The sequence below is a fragment of the Centruroides sculpturatus genome, unplaced genomic scaffold (assembly GCF_000671375.1).
Source record: "Centruroides sculpturatus isolate CEXI.00-Female unplaced genomic scaffold, Cexi_2.0 scaffold123, whole genome shotgun sequence".
In the NCBI taxonomy this organism is placed as follows: Eukaryota; Metazoa; Arthropoda; class Arachnida; order Scorpiones; family Buthidae; genus Centruroides; species Centruroides sculpturatus.
Window position 1 is genome coordinate 246,194 of NW_019384538.1, and position 17,115 is coordinate 263,308.

General features: G+C 36.0%; 1 long non-coding RNA gene and 1 pseudogene across 1 annotated transcript; both read right to left on the minus strand.

Annotated features, from left to right (window-relative positions):
- Positions 1 to 119: 119 nt before the first annotated feature.
- Positions 120 to 4,113, minus strand: LOC111623305. Its single transcript, XR_002756418.1, has 2 exons — positions 3,822 to 4,113; positions 120 to 356 (listed from the first exon to the last, which is right to left on the minus strand). It is a non-coding gene; the product is annotated as an uncharacterized LOC111623305 (long non-coding RNA).
- Positions 4,114 to 5,044: 931 nt separating this feature from the next.
- LOC111623283 lies at positions 5,045 to 7,028 on the minus strand (annotated as a pseudogene).
- Between the last annotated feature and the right edge of the window lie 10,087 nt (positions 7,029 to 17,115).

Here is a 17,115-nt window from a genome sequence, read left to right on the forward strand (position 1 = left end):
TTTTTTCTATTTCTTTTTAATACACGATTCTTTCTTTCATTTGACTGCTTAATATTTTTATTTTCTATGTTTCCTAAATTTACTGTTGGTATTGAAGTTTTCTTTAGTTTAGGTCTTGTCAATAAACCTAATAATTCAGCTTTTAAATTTCTCTCAAAATCATTTTCTGTGAAATGATCAGAGCAAACATGACAAGAATCAGGATTAAATTTGTCTTTTCTTTTACAGTTATGGATCCATTTTCTTCTTATTATTGGATCTTTAGGAAATCTAAAATAACTGACTTTCCTGTCTAATGACTTTGTTTTACAATGGCTGTTATCACAATTTGCAACAGCACACGTTGCTCCTGGCATCTAAAAATAATAAAATTTATGTATTTGCGTAAATATGCATATTTTAAAAAGTTATATTAATTAATAATAAACAATATTTTTTTACATCGCAGGTTATCTTAAAAGTGTTACAAGCCAGCTTATTATTTGTAGTCGTCATTTCATCGAGCAGATACTATTTTTATACATGCAGAAAACTATTCTTAGCCTATAGAGAACCCGATTGCCTCGCCCACATGTTTACAGGTAGGTTGTAAAACTACCAAGTTCAATATAGGTCAAAGAGGTCATAAAATTTAAAAAATTCACCAAAAATCAAGTTATCGTTATATTCATATGAAAAAAATTATATATCTATATCAGTATGTTTATTTCTAAATACAACATTTTTCAATAAATTTTATTTTAAAAATTTAGGAGAAAAAAAATTTTTTTTGATCATAACTGACATCCAAAGTTTAAAATTCGTTACTTTTTGTCAAAATTCACATTTTTCAGTTACTTCGTTTTTATTGGCACTGGGCCAGAACGATGTAGAATATTGTTTCCTACAATTATATATAAGTTTTATGCATGTACATATTTTTGTTTTTTATTAATGTGAGATAACTTGAAAACGAACGTATTAATTTTAAGCAAATTTTTACTATAATATATTTAGCTTTATTTTTGTTAACATAAGCAAAAATTAAAATATTCTTACATATATATAATAATTACAATACATGCGTTGATATTTAATAAAAATAGATAAAAAGTAGACAAAAATGAATCTGTGATGCTGGCAGGTACAAATCTGTAAGAGGGTATTTATTTATTGAATATGCTGCAAAATGCTAATACATATAAATTTAATGTGAAACTCGATTACATACCTTACTAGTAATTGCAAAAATAATAAAATAATAAAAAATAAAAAAGTGGAAAAAAATGCATCTGTGATGCTGCAAGCACTAAATCTGTAAGAAAGTATTTATTTATTGAATTTACTGCAAAATGATAATTCAAATAAATATAATGTAAAATGTGTGATCAGAATTATATCACATACTTATCCTATCAGCAATGATGTTTTGGAAAACATTCAGGATGTAATCCTTTTAGACAGCGAGTGCACACTGTTCTCGATCTTTTGAGACCCATGATGGTGCAGACACAGCACCTCGATTCCTTCTTTGCAGGTAGTTTTCTCAGTTCCCTTGGTCCTAGGGGATCTTGAGGTTGTTGTTTTGTAGCCATCCATTCCTCCTCCAAGCTCTCTATTATTGATACGTAAAAGGCGTACCTCAGTTTTAGCTTTCCTGGGCCTCCAAAATTTTCTTTGTATAATATATATGAGTTCAACACCATCCTGCCTATAATGTTGAACCCAACTTTCTTCCAGTATTTCACGGTCTTTCTCTCATCCAAGTATGCATATAACATCATATCTGACGTATCGACCCCACCCATAGATTTATTATATTCTAATATTATTTCTGGCTTTGACTTAGTTACATTGCGCCTAACAATTTCTTTTGCACACACCCTCGCATGGCTGGATAGTAGCAAGACCGGAACTTTTTGAGATGCTTTCTCTCTGAATCCACAGGCTAACAACGGCCCGGATCTAAAATAGGATGTTTGGCCCACGGAAAACTTAGACGGTTTTAGTGGGGCGGGCAGGTATTTTCGATTTCGCCGAACAGTGCCAGTTATATAGGTACCCATTGTATATAAATGTCGAACAAGAGGAACCAACATGAAGAAATTATCTACAAAAAAATGATAGCCTTTTTTGAGGTACGACCCCGTCTCAAGCAGCTTATTTACGACGCTGTATCCTAGACCAAATTTAGAATTCATGTCCTTTTCCTGCTGAGTCCTGGCCTCTCTATAAGTGAAAAAACTCAAGCAGTAATTAGAGACTGAGTCACACAGCATCTAAAATTTTATGCCCCACTGATGGTGATGTTTTTTTGGAAGGTACTGCAGGAGTGAGGTTTTATTTTTTGTACCTACAAGGCTCTCATCCACACAAATTTGCTGGTGTGGCGTGTAGTGATGTCGGAACACTCTGTTAGCATGATCAACCAGGGGTTGAAACTTTGCACAAGGATCGTATCCTTGTTCCCCTGGCTTGGATAACTTAGTGTTATTGACGAGATGGAAAAAACGTAACAAGTGATAAAAGCGGGTTCTTGGGAACATTTTCCCAAACCATGGAATGGCTTGGGAGGAAAAAGTGGACCAGTAGGATGCTATTGAAGGCCTTTTGTTCAATCCCATGTTCAATATACATGCTAGGAATCCCTTTATTTCCACACCGAAATTTTGGTCCAGTTCTTCAGAGCGGGCGGTACGTTATTCCCCATGCCATTTATCACTTGTTGTGCGTAACGGTTTGATTCCGTTACGATCAGATGGAGCAAAGTCATTGTAACAAAAAGATTGAAATACGCAATCGGAGGTGAATCTGGCGGTGGCATGTGCTTAGGGCCAGCAAGCTCTAGGAAAGAGAAAGGAAGTGAAGAAGATTGCTCCGGAGATAGAACCTCCTGATAGTCTTCATCATCGTCATCATTTATCGATTGCATTTGATTAGAGACGCTTGGAGGGGAAATATCTTCATCAGAATCATCTGATCCTTCAAATGCACTAAAATCGGGATCAGAGTCAGACTCTGAAATTGTGTCTGAGAATTCCATATAGTCCAAGACATCGGAGTCATCCAAAACTTTTTGTATTTTTGATGATGATGCCATAGTCAAAATAAATTTTTGTAAGTCGATAAATCTAATAAAAAAATAAACTATATGTAACGATATGTTACAATATAAACCTAAAACTAAAATAAAATTACGATAAATGAATCGAAAATATGAAATAGAACGATAATAATTTATTATATATATGATTCGATATAAAATCTATACCTAATGTACCTTACATAGAAAATTACTTTATTTTGTATAGAAAACTATATAGAATAATGAAAAAATAATTAAATAAAATGAACAGAGACAAAATGGCGCCTTACCTGCAACACACACAACAGAAGTCTTCAAGCAACAGAGCAAGAGTGAACTTTGAAAATTCCAAACAAAGGTTATATAGGTCAACAAAACACCCCCTGGCCACAAACATGTGAAACATAGCATTAGCTATACGGCGCCATCAAGTGCTGACATCTATTGTCGATAGATTTCATAAAAAATTATTTTTACCAAAGTACACACAAATCGTTACCCTGGTAATTTTCATTGAAGGGAGGGGTACGACAGTTTGTGACCCCAGTCATCTATGAGTTAGTATTTTAAAGTATTTTATTAATAAATATATTTTATCTGTAACCATATTCTGTAATTTCTACAGAACGAAGAGTAAAGACTACAACAGAATATCAAACTGTTCTAGGAACATTTTTGTTACTTCCAAACAATTTTTATCGATATAATTATCAACATAATTATGTTTAATAATAGTAATAACTACAGATATATTTACCTTCGAAGATTATGAGTCTAAAAACGCTCGACAAATTAAAAAAAAATAGTTAAATTCCAAAATTTTCTTCTCTCGCTTACAGTAGTGAAGCAGACGCTAGGCCACAGCTCGACTACGGATGACGTATATCCGGAATCTGGCAGGAAGTGGCTAAATCGGCTGTATGAGGCAACCTTATAAATCTAAGACCTTGGTTTCATCCGAGGAATTCCTGCGAAACCTGGTGATCTTTTTTTTTGTACTATTTATTCGCATTCATGTACATCACTAATATCCAATAGAACTATTTTAAACAGGTCGCTGCACTACCACCAAATTTTTCATTGCTTGTTCTGTGACAAAACTGAATTTTGGTATTTTAAATTGAAATACCTGAATAAGGAAAGCCGAAATTTTCCTCCGCCCCAAGCGAATGACACCCACGGTATGCCACTGCATTAAAGTAGATACGTAGACACACACAAAAAGTGCCAAATGGGTAATGATTTTATTGGCTATATAAACAATAACGTAAAAGCTTGACTTTCACATCAACAACATCGTGATTAATTAAAGGATAAATGAAACAGAATTCGTAAACTGAACAAAATTTGTGATATAAAACAAAAAACAAATCGAATGTAATGCAATTTTTAAGCGATATTTTCTGTATATAATCGATCTGTTCTTTATATTTTTTATTACAAACATGCCACTTTTTACGAATATTATATTTTAAAATTTACTTTTACTTTTCAAATTATCTGACCAACCACATGCAGTAACAACCCCAGCAAGTGGTCAGATGAATAAGTGGATTTCAATATAGGTGACACATGCATTACTCCTTCCAGTCACAAGTTTGTTTTGTTTTGAATTTTTGGCGCAAGAACCATATAGGCTAAGCTGCGCCAAAGCAATAAATGGAAAATTTTCATATTACAAAATTAAATAAACAAGTGAGTAAATAAACATATAAACATACAACAAAAAATTTATACAATAATTTAAATAAAACTGTATAATAAATACATATAATAAAATACATACAAATCCCTTTATACCTATAAATTAATAACATAAGAATATCACAAAATTAAATAAATATATATAAATAGACAAAACAAGGTACATAAAATTGTAAAATAAATAAATAAATAATCAAATCTCTATATACATATTATTGACTTTCAGAAAGTCCACTATATTGTGCAGATTTGACCTCTGACCCAAGATCTCTCTAAAGCTTGCATTTCCGAAATGCTATTTACGACTTTGGTCAAAAGCAACACAGTTGCAAAATATGTGTTTAACACTGACAGTACAGTTGCAGTACTGACATACTGGTTCATCATCTCCCTTCAAAAGATATTGGTGAGTCAGTCGAGTGTGTCCAATCCTCAAACGAGTAAGGACAACTTCAGATCTCCTATCATACTGCCTATTATGTGTCCAATTTTCTATCAAAGGTTTGATCTTGTGTAGTTTATTGTGGATTTGTGCGTTCCACATAGTTTGCCATCTCTCTGCTAGTCGTTTTTTAACGACCAGCTTCAAATCACATCCTTCAATACCCATTGTATGCTGTGAAGGACTAGCTGACTTAGCAGCTGTGTCAGCTTCTTCATTACCTCTTATACCAACGTGGCCTGAGACCCAACAAAACTTTACAAAAAAATTTCTCGTAGTGAGATGGCAAATTAGTTTTCGAATTTAAGTAACTATGGAGTTAAAACTAGGTTCATACAAGATCAAAGCCTAAAGTGCACTAACTGAGTCAGTGTAAATCACGCAGCAACGATGACCTTTCCTATTTATATACTTTAGAACTAAATAAATAGCCTGCAACTCCGCAGAAAAGATGGAAGAATTTGGTGTTATTTGTTCTGCCACAATTTCATTTTGACAAACAAAGGCTAAGCCCACATAGTTATCAGATTTAGATCCATCAGTATATATTGGAATTAAATTCCTGTCACAATGTTGAATTTCAGCAAAGTGCTGTCTGTAGACGTAGTCAGGGGTGGATTCCTTAGGAAATTGCTTTAAGCAAAGGTCAACATTTAGCACAGAAGCTAACCAAGGTGGTATACTATCAACCTCAGCCTGTAAAATGTTGTTTGTGCTCAGGTCAATCGTGCTGCTTACATTCTCCATTCTTATGTCGAATGTGGGGACACAACTCGTCCGAGCGGCAAATAATCTTTTCAGCTGAGTATCTGGACAATCAGCTGTAAGTTTTTCCTGAGATTTTTGTTTAATGTAATAAAAAAGAGACAACTGTTCTCTCCTGAGAGATAGTGGAGGCTCATAAGCATCCACATACAAACTTTGAACAGGGGAAGTTCGAAATGCACCGGTGCACAAACGCGAAGCTTGATGGTGGATTGGATCCAGCATCCGGAGAGTAGATTCTCGCGCAGAGCCATAAACAATGCAACCGTGGTCCAGCTTAGAGTGAACAAGGGCCCTATAAATCCTGAGCATCGAAACTTTGTCTGCTCCCCAGGATGAGCAGCATAGTACCTTTAAAAGGTTTAAAGATTTTAAACATCTACTCTTCAGGTTGCGCAAGTGTGGCAAAAATGTCAGTTTATTATCGAAAGAAACACCCAAAAACTTAGTCTCATTCATCATTGGGATTTTATCCCCGTTTAGGTAAATTTCCGGATCCAAATGCAAACCACGCCTTCGACAAAAGTGGATGCACGAGGTCTTTTCCGTGTTAAAACTAAAACCATTAGTCTTGGACCAATTGTCTATGCGATTTAAGGAGGTTTGTAGTTGTCTCTCGATAAAACTCATGTTGCTAGACTGGCAGGAGATCTGAAAGTCATCCACATATAAAGAGTGTTTCACACTAGGGGGAAGACAGATAGCTATGCTATTAATTTTATTTAAGAACAGAGTCACACTCAAAATAGAGCCTTGAGGAACACCTTCTTGTTGCGTGAAAGGCCTAGATATAGTGTTGCCCATCCTCACTTGGAATCTTCGATTCTCTAAGAAGTTTTTTATGAAAATTGGCAAATTACCCCGAAATCCGAAATGGTGCAGATCACAGAGTATCCCATATCGTCAACAGCGATCATAGGCCTTCTCTATATCAAAGAAAACAGACACTAAGTGCTGTCATCTAACAAACGCTTTGCGTATAGAGGTTTCAAGGTTTACTAAGTTATCAGTGGTACTTCTGTTCCTACGAAAACCACTCTGATGTGGTGAAAAATAGAGCTATACCCTCACAATGCAGTCAAGAAGAGCACATCTTGCCTGACATGTCTGCCTGGTCTGCATCGATCAGTTGACTCCAAGCCGAGGTCAAAAATGCAAAGCAAAGTTTATAAGTTTTTGTGGGATGGGACGTGAATTTTGCTTCGGCTCACGGAGACTGTACCGGATAGAAAAATTTTAAAATAATATACAAGTTCCTTTAAGAAAATAAATTTAGGTTTTTGTTTTTATATTGGACGGGTTGTGCAAAGCAAAGTTTATAAGGGGCAAAATTCTTTATTTGGAGGATCCAAACAGAAGGAATAACCCCTCGTGATATCCGTGCTGAATCAATACCGTCCTCATTAAGGACAGGTTACTATCATGGATAGGAGCTACTCCATACAAAATTGTGTGGACTAGCGAAACCATACATTGGTCAAAGTCAGCTGTCTATTGTCTTTTCTTTATATATTGCTAAAGATGTGACTGTGCAGCAGGCTCTGAGAAGCTACAAAGTTCCAAGGGCTGAGGAGGTTTTCTTTTCTTTTTAGTCAGTTTCTTAGACCTGAAGGGAAACCTATCTCATCTCATTTTGCCAAAAGGTCACTTTTTCAGCTTCTGAAGCTTCAAACTGACCTAATATAAAATCTTTTGATTTATACCTTCCTTTGATCCTTTTTGTACAAATTTTTTTTTTTTTTATGTTTGGATGTGCAGCTCTGGGTAACAAACCTATTGTAACCCTCATATCCTTTGACTTGCTGAGAAATTTCACGCCTTGGTAAAGATATATATACCTGGCTGTTTTTAAGTGTAATTGCTGTCGAAGGATAAATTAAGATACGAAATAAGGCCAACGATAGGTTCTACTAAGAATCTAATAACAACTCTCCTCTTAAGGACGACGAGGTTACTCTTCTTAGAATTCTGCACCTATGGAAAGAGAAGTGAACTATTCATCCTTATTCGTAACTATTAACTTTCGGAAATGCTCTTCAAACGTCGCCGATACCCTTTGTCGGACTTGACGCCCATTTTCACGTGCGACGGATGGAATCATTTCCTTATTTGGCGATTTCCGCATCGTACCAGGACATTGGAAAAGATGAGAAAAAGATTATGCTGTGAGTACCTTTATCATACAAAATAACTATAAGTGTTGATCAATAGATAACAATTTTTAAGTCGACTTTATCCTTTAAAATTGTACACGTAAGTTGACTACCTTTTATATCTTTATATCCGTAATCTATTTTTTTTTTTTTTTTGACGCAGACGCATATCGCTGGGATCGGCGGTTTTCCATCGAAATTTTTTTGTAAAATCGCGTAACATCATTTTTTGCAAATTTATGTTTGTAAGTTTTGTTAGTGCCTATAACATATTTAAGCTTGAAGTAGATCGAGAGAGATAGAGATTTTTCGCGTATAACCTCAAAAATTTTTTTTTCCTCCCTCTGTTTTTACACGCAAATTTTCTCCATATAACAAAGATACAAAATTTCCCCCCTGGAGAGGCGAACAGAGATTTATGAAGTTTCAAATCTGGAGTTTTGCCTTCAGAGTTTTGACTTATAAAGAAACGTCGAGCATATGCATAGAGAGACGAAGAAGAATTTTAATAGTTCACAATGGAACAAAGATAGAAAATACCAAGAATATAAACCTTTGAGAACTTTACAATACAACTCCTCGACTAACCTAACGATGATCATCATCTATAGGCAACTTCATCTCTCCCAACAGAGAAAGGAAAAAAAATCACACCAAGGGTGTGCGATTTTTAGAAAAGTGGGGAGTTATGTGAAAATCTGACTATCGTATGAGAATTTTAATTAAATACGTAACAAGTTATATTTCTTTCATCATTATTTCCATTATTTCTCCCGTTCTCACCCCATTACCCGAAGAATAGACCCGAATAATAAACTGTGTAATTCGTCCGTCAAGAAGGTCATCCCTAGAACGAAGTCATCCGAGGCGACCGCGGAAGAACTCCCCTCCCCCCAAAGTGTTTGTTTGTTTTTGCTAATTGGTCACACCACAGACACCTTGTAATAGAGTAGTCTCCTGCGGGTGTCCAGTTGACGGAGACGGACGGGTGTTCCTGTATTGAGGGTGGACAAGAGGTCACCTGCAAGGGTCACCCGTACAATGAGAACATTACCAAAAATGGTCAGTCATCTCCCCAGGTGATGACGAATTTAACATTAATTAGTCAAGCGATGTCTGCATTGTCGTCACCCATGACGGGGAGACTGTCATAAATCGAGAGAAGTAACAGATTGCGTCAGAGGAGTCCCCGAGATTTCCCACGCTAAAATAGTATAAAAGGAAAATGATCCAAGATCTCGAGGCGATCATCGAAGAAAGATAACTACAAGCGTCTACTCTAAAAGGACTTCAAGGTTTCTGATCGCCGACCTAAAAAGGTAAATACTTAGATTGTTTTTACTTCACTTTCTCTCGGTATACTCGGGACTTAAAAATTATTGTCTCTCGGTATATTCGGGACTTAGATCATATTTTCGCTCGACTTACTCAAGACTTAGAAAATTGTCGTTTACCGATATACTTGAGACTTAAGATTTATTTATCTGTTCCTTTCGATAGGACTTAGTCATATTTTTGTGTCAAGGACCTTCGATGGTCCCACATATGGGATAGACGGACATCAGTTGTCCGATATTGTCGCGACTCGGAATTTATTATAATTATCGCTTACATATTGTTTAGAATTAATGTGTAATTTTAATGTATTTGTATTATTTTTAAGTTTATATTAAATATGTTATTCCTAAATTAATGACTCTTGTTAAGTACTACCGACATCTCATCACGACTTCATTACGCCTCCCACTCCTTTTGCCCTCCTATAGCCATTTCCTGACAGCCAAGCCGGTAAGTGGGGAGAAGCTCTATGCTTCAGCCCCCTCGGTTAGCACGTATTGGTTTTTCAGGAGTGGGTTATCAAATCGCTACTGCTACTCACACATTGATGCCGCAGAATTGTGGTCTTTTCTGCGTCGTCGACAGTGAGTTCATATTAAATCTGAGGTGTTATAAAATTTCATAAGGAGTCTTTGATGAGGTCTATCGGTGGTATAAGAAAGATCATTTACTCTTAAGTTAATTTTTAGTTAGTAATAATAAGTAAGTAGAATGGCGGAAGGTGGTGAACCACTGCGTGCAACTCTAGCCGGTAATCCTATAACCATTTATTCACTTCCTTACAGAATCCCATATGCACAAAGAGAAAAATTAAATGAGATTGTTGATAATTTACTAAAGCATGATATTATCGAACATTCGACTTCTCCTTGGAGCTCCCCTGCATTGCTGGTAAACAAACGGGACGGAGGAATCAGATTAGTGATAGATTACCGTAAATTAAATAAAATTACCAAAGTAGATCCATATCCTCTTCCCCTAGTACAAGAATCCCTTAGTTTGATGGGAAAAGCGAAATACTTCTCGACAATAGATACGATCTCAGGGTTTTGGCAGTTAGGTGTAAGTGATAAAGAGAAAACTGCTTTCTCTACACCTGATGGGCATTATCAATGGAATAGGCTCCCAATGGGTCTGAAAATAAATGCTGCATCTTTTGAGAGAACGATGGACTTCGTTTTACATGGCCTAAAAGGAAAAACATGCTTGGTTTATATGGATGATGTTTTAACTTTCAGTCCAGACTTTCATAGCCACCTCGAACGCTTAGAACAAATCTTTAAACGATTAGCTAGTGCAGGTATAAAGTTAAAACCAAAGAAATGCCATTTTCTCCAGAGGAAAATTAAATTTTTAGGACATGAGGTGTCGGAAGCCAGATCCAGATAAAATTAAATGTGTTCTAGACTTTCCCAGACCTCTAAATGAAAAGGAAATTAGATCCTTTTTGGGTCTCACAGGATATTATAGGAGGCATGTAGATAGATATGCTAAAATTGCAAAGCCTTTAACCAATCTGTTAAAGGACACGGCTTTTGAATGGGGTCAAGATCAACAAAATAGTTTTGAACAATTAAAGGCCATTATCACTTCAGCTCCTCTTTTAAAGTCTCCAGACTTCACAAAACCGTTTATATTAGCAAAAATGCATCTAATTTAGCTTTAGGAGCAGTATTCAAGAAAGTACTTGTGTAAATTTCAAAGCTGTGACTTCAATTCAGAAATACAAGGAATTTTAATTCAGCACAGTTTTGACGAAAATCTGAAACCCAACTCTTCCAAACTAAATATCTTAAATATTTTTCCTTTCAAATGATTCAAATAAAATATAAGTTTAATATAATATAAGTTCAAAGGATAAAGCACATCAATGTGAGGAATGTGGTAAAAAATATCAAAATCGTGGAAATTTGAAATGCCATAAAAAGATACATTCAAGAAAGTACTTGTGTAAATTTCAAGGCTGTGACTTCAATTCAGAAATACAAGGAATTTTAATTCAGCACATTTTTGACGAAAATCTGAGACCCAACTCTTCCAAAGTAAATATCTTAAATATTTTTCATTTGAAATTAAAATTAGAATTAAAATATTAGGAATTATTGGGTTGTTTGGAAAGTAATTTCGTTTTTTTTCCTTGGAAAAAAACAANTAAACATTATATTGGATTGTTCAGAAAGTAATTTCATTTTTTTCTGTGGCATGAGACAATATTTTTATAATCAATATTTTATTGAATTATATATTGACCATTTGTTCAAATACGTGTTGTCATCGTTTCTGGTAGTAGCATGATTTCACATTTATAAAAGTCTTGATTGTTGCTTACAAAAAACTGATTTAACTGATTTTTGACATTATTATTTCAAGTAAATGTCTTACAGTTAAAAAAAATTTGTATAGACCGGAGCAAGTAATAATCTGAGTGTGGTCAGTCTGGCAAATATGGTCAGTGTGATAGCAGGTCCCAACTAAGTTATAACAGTTTTTGACGAGTTACCAAACTTGTGTGAAACTTGACATTATCATGGTAAAGCACTACACCTGTTTTGTTGATCAATTCTGGCCGCCTTTTCTGTTTAATGATATTACTCAATTTGTTTAATCGATGGCAGTACACTTTCGAATCAATTGTTAAATTGTCTGGTAAAAGTGCCAAAAATACTTTTCCTTAAAATCTCACCAAAGATAGCATCTCTGCTTAAGAACATGCAAAACTCATATATCAAACTTTGAAACTAAACCAATTTGTTTCAAGTAATCATAAACAGTTGAATTTGATAAATTTAATCTCTTAGTGATTTCACGTGTTGTTATTCGACAGTTTGCTTCAATCGGTACCTTTTATTTTGTTTTCATTGGCTTCAGTTGGCCATCCATAACGTGGTGCATCTTCAATACTGAAACTGTAAGAACAAAATTTTGTAAACCAATTTTGGCACTGTCGTTCTTTCAAGACATCTCCACTATACGTGTCACATGATTTTTTTCTCGCTTGAATGCCATTTTTATAATTTTGGTAATAAAAAAGCAAAATATGTCGAAAATGCTGCTTTCGATCTTCCATATTTGATGTGAGACAAAAAATAAACAATTCCACAAAATCAAACAAAATTTTTTATAAATAAGCCTTAAAACACTAGGTGTCAAAATATATAATGATGATACAGTTTAGAATAAAAATGGCGGGAAAAATACATAGTGTTTCATACTGGGAGGAAGACAGTTAGCTATGCTGTTGATTTTGATTAGGAACAGAGTCACGCTCAAAATAGAACCTTGAAAAACACCTTCTCGTGTGAAAAGCCTATATAGTGTGTTGCCCATCCTAACAAAAAAATCTTTAATTCTGTAGGAAGTTTTTTATAAAAATTAACAAATTAACTTGCAATCCAAATTGATGCAGACTACAGAGTATCCCGTATCGCCAACAGCGATCATAGGCCTTCTCTATATAGAAAAAGACAGACACTAAGTGCTGTCTTCGAACAAACACTTCGCATACAGATGTTTCAAGGTTTACTAAGTTATCAGTGGTACCTCTGTTCCTCCAAAAACCACTCTGATGTGGTGAAAAGTATTCCTTTTTCTCTAAGAGATACATTAGACGTCTGTTTACCATCCTCAAAGAATTTACACATACAACTTGTCAGAGAGATTGGTCTGTAATTACAGGAATTCTTGTGGTCTTTGCCTGGCTTAGAAATGGCGATAATGATAGATAGCCTCCAAGAGTTACGAAAAGTATTTTCTGTCCATATTCTGTTAAACAGACACAGGAGATTAGAAAAGGGAATTGTTTGACAGATTTTTAATCATGCTGTAGTGGATTTTATCCAGGCCTACAGCACTATTACCTGAGCGAGAGATCGCTGTATGTAATTCAATTCTAGTGAATGGCACATTATATTCCTCATTAAATGAAGAATGGAAATTTAAATATTGTTTTTCATTTTGGGCTTTATAAACCTGAAAATTCCTTGGATACATAATATTACTGAATGAATAAGAAAATGTTTCACCCAATAAATCAGCAATACCCTGTATATCACTGATTATTGTGCCATTATTTTCCAGCATGGACAGAGAATGAAAAGCATATTTCCCATTAATTTTATGAATTTTATCCCAGACTGCCTTTGAGCTGGTAAAAGATGTTATGCCAGAAACATATTTCCTCCAAGAATTCCTTTGCCTTATTCTTCTAGCATTTGTTTTTGCTTTTTGAAAAGCAATCAAATTGTTAGCAGTAAAGTATCTTCTGAAAATCTGATCTCACCGTGGTTTCAGATGCTTTCGGTATCTAGTTGATGTTTTTCCCATTGTTTTTTCAGCTGCCTGAAAAATACCGTAAGTGACAACTTCAACTGCATCATTGATATCAGCAGTATTGACCATGTCCTCAGTGATGGCAACCAAAGAAAAAAATGCAGGTCAATCTGCTGTTTCAAGTTTCCAGCGTGGTGGATGGGTTGTTCCACAGCTTTTTCTGCCTCAATATTTTAGAAATATTGGGAAGTGGTCGCTAGAGAGTGGATTAGATCCATCCTCCCATGAAAATGCTGAAAAAAGGTTTGGACTTGCTAATGATAGATCAATGGCAGTGAATGTTCTTGTTGGGATATAAAAGTATGTCACTTCTCCAGTGTTAAATAAATATAGTTGCTGATTGCCTATGAATCTTTCGATGGCTCTGCCTCAACAATTGATATCTGGACTGCCCCACATTAGATTGTGACCGTTGAAATCACCGAGTAAAATAAATGGAGTCGGAAGCTGTTCAACTCATGCATCCAATTCATCCTCATTGACTATGACATCTGGTGGAAAGTATATAGAACAAACAGTTACAGTTACTCCAATAGAAATTCTGACTGCCACAGCTTGCAGCTCTGTTGTGATTTGTACCAGCAAAGACAAAATGCGATTGGAAACAAAAATAGCCACACTGCCACTGGCATAGTTGTGGCTATCATCATCCTTGCAGTAAAGTCCAAATCCTTTTAAAGTAATTCTCTCTCCAGGTTTCAGATGAGTCTCCTGGAGTGCCACGCAAAAAAATGAGGTAGATGACATCATGTGTTTAATGTCAGAGTTGTTGTGGAAACCACGACAGTTCCATTGAATTATTTTATAATCCATTATATGTTTGAGGCAGCATTCTTCAAAAAAGTCTCCCTCCTCAATTTTACTGAGGATTTTCCATTTGAAGGTAAGGTTAATTGGGTCACCTCCATATTATTCTCTTCATCAGAGATATCAGAGAACACACTCATGGATTGAGTCTCTGATCTCTCTGATTTAGAAAGGCTGCTTTCAATTTTTGTTTGTTGAGTGGGTTTCTTATTAGCTTTTAAAAAACCAATGTTTCTGGTTGTTACCCCTGCTTTAGTTACAGGGGTTTTGGCCTTTGTGTTCTCCTTTTCTTCTGATTGTGTAGATGGGATCAATAAACATTTTGCATGGCGAGTCAGCAATTCACTTGGGGATACAGAAATATCTGCTTGAACCCCACGTCTTTGTAGATTTCAACACAGAAGCAAATGTTTTTTGTTGCAATGGTGCACTTTCAGTGACCATGCAGCTAGCCTCTGGGTATGGTATGTTGTTAATGGTTTTCACTCGCTAGATCTCTTTCTCTCTCTGCCATGCAGGGCATTTCCTTGAGTAGGCAGGATGGGCATCTTTGCAATTCACACAGCATGGAGTATTGGTGCACTCAGTACTGTCGTGACCTTCAGTTCCACACTGTGCGCATGCGCTATTCCACGGCAGGAAGTTTGTGAACGTCCAAATTGCTGGCATTTGAAGCAACGCAGCAGATTTGGAACATACAATCAAACTGGGCAGCGCAGGTATCCTGCTATAACAAAGGATGGCAATGTCGGGTTGTCGAATGTGAGAATTAAATGTTTTGTGGGTATCAACTTGTCGTCTCGACAGATTGAAATGTGTCAGACATAAGTGTCACCTTGGTCCAACAGGCCAATCTGAATGTCTAATTCGTCTTCAGACATCAAATCGAACTCAGATATCACACCATGTGATGAGTTCAAACTTCCGTGTGGTGTGACTAATATTCCCATGTCTACAAGAGTTTTCATTATCAAAAGCTTTGTTGTTTGTTGAGGAGAGGCTGTTTCTACTAGTAGGTTTCCTGACCTCAATTTTTGTATGTTTTTTAGGTGCCCAGTGGTTGATTCAAATAACTTTTGAATCAAAAAAGGAGAACACTTAGAAAAAAGTTTTTCTCCAGTTGCATGCAGTATTAAGTAAACAGGTTGACTGGAAATCTTTTCTTTGGTCTTTGATATTGATGCTTCAAGATGTTTTGAATTTTTGGAATCCATAATTGACGTTTAAATATTCAGCTCCCAGTTACCCCACCCACCATGGGGCCCAACAAGGGGATGCCATCACATGGGAAACTCCCATAGACTGTCACACCCAGGTTTCCCAAAAGCTATACCCTCACAATGCAGTCAAGAAGAGCACATCTTGTCTGACATGTCTGCATCGATCAGTTGACTCCAAGCCGAAATCAAAAATGACTCAACGACCAGCTGATTGACTCAAATTAAGCCTGATTTGAGCCTCCCGTTTATCTGAAGCAAAGGCCAAAGCAGTGTGTTAAAAACATTATGTTGCCCCTCAACTACCAGGATCCCCCTTTCTGGCATTCGGGATACCACGCACGGCAAACACGTGGGTGGGCGTTCACATCCCAGGGATGGTAAAGAAGAGTTTCTAAACCATCTCTGGGAGGTCCCCTCACCACGGACAGGAACCCACATCAAGGGGCAGGTCCTAGTGACCCCACACAACATGGGGCCTAACGAAAAGATGCCAATCACATGGAAGACTCCCGTGGAGTATTACAGCAGGGTTTCCCAGGAGCTATACCCTCACAATGCAGTCAAGAAGATTGCATCTCATCTGACATGACAAATGAAGCTAGATTTGAGCCTGTTGTTTATCCGAAGCTGGGGCCAAAGCAGTTTGTTGGGGACATTGCATTGACCTCAACTAATCTTTTTGGTATACGGGACACCATGCACAGCAAACACGTGGGTGGGCGTTCAGATATCAGAGATTGTGAAGTGTTTTTAAACCATCTTTGGTAGGTCCCCTCACCACAGATAGGAACCTACATTCAGGCAGTACCAATTTTAAAACTTACCTGTTAACACTGTTATCAAATTGCTGTAATGAAAAAAAATTCTTTGCTCTAACTATACTGGTGCAGACAAGATGGTGTTCACAGCATCATCATGTACCAAAAGCATTTATCTGGAAAACTACCATTTCTACAACAGAATGGTTTAAAAGTAGTAAATATTAAAAGATTAAATTTAGGAAATATAGGTGTTTTTCTCCCTATAAAGCAGTACTTCTTATTTTTTCTGATAATTTTAATAGTAAAATAGGAGTAAATGTGATCCCTATGTTCTAACTTAATTAATATCTTAAGCCCATAACCCGAGATATCTCGGGCAAGTTACATAGCATTACATAAAATGCGGTCCTTAAGGCCATTTTTGAAAATTTTTTTTTTAAATTTTTGGAATGTTTTTTGTCTCCAAATTTTTTCGAAAATTTTTCCCGCGTGAAAAAATTTTATCACAGTTTTAATTTACCTTAATGACGAC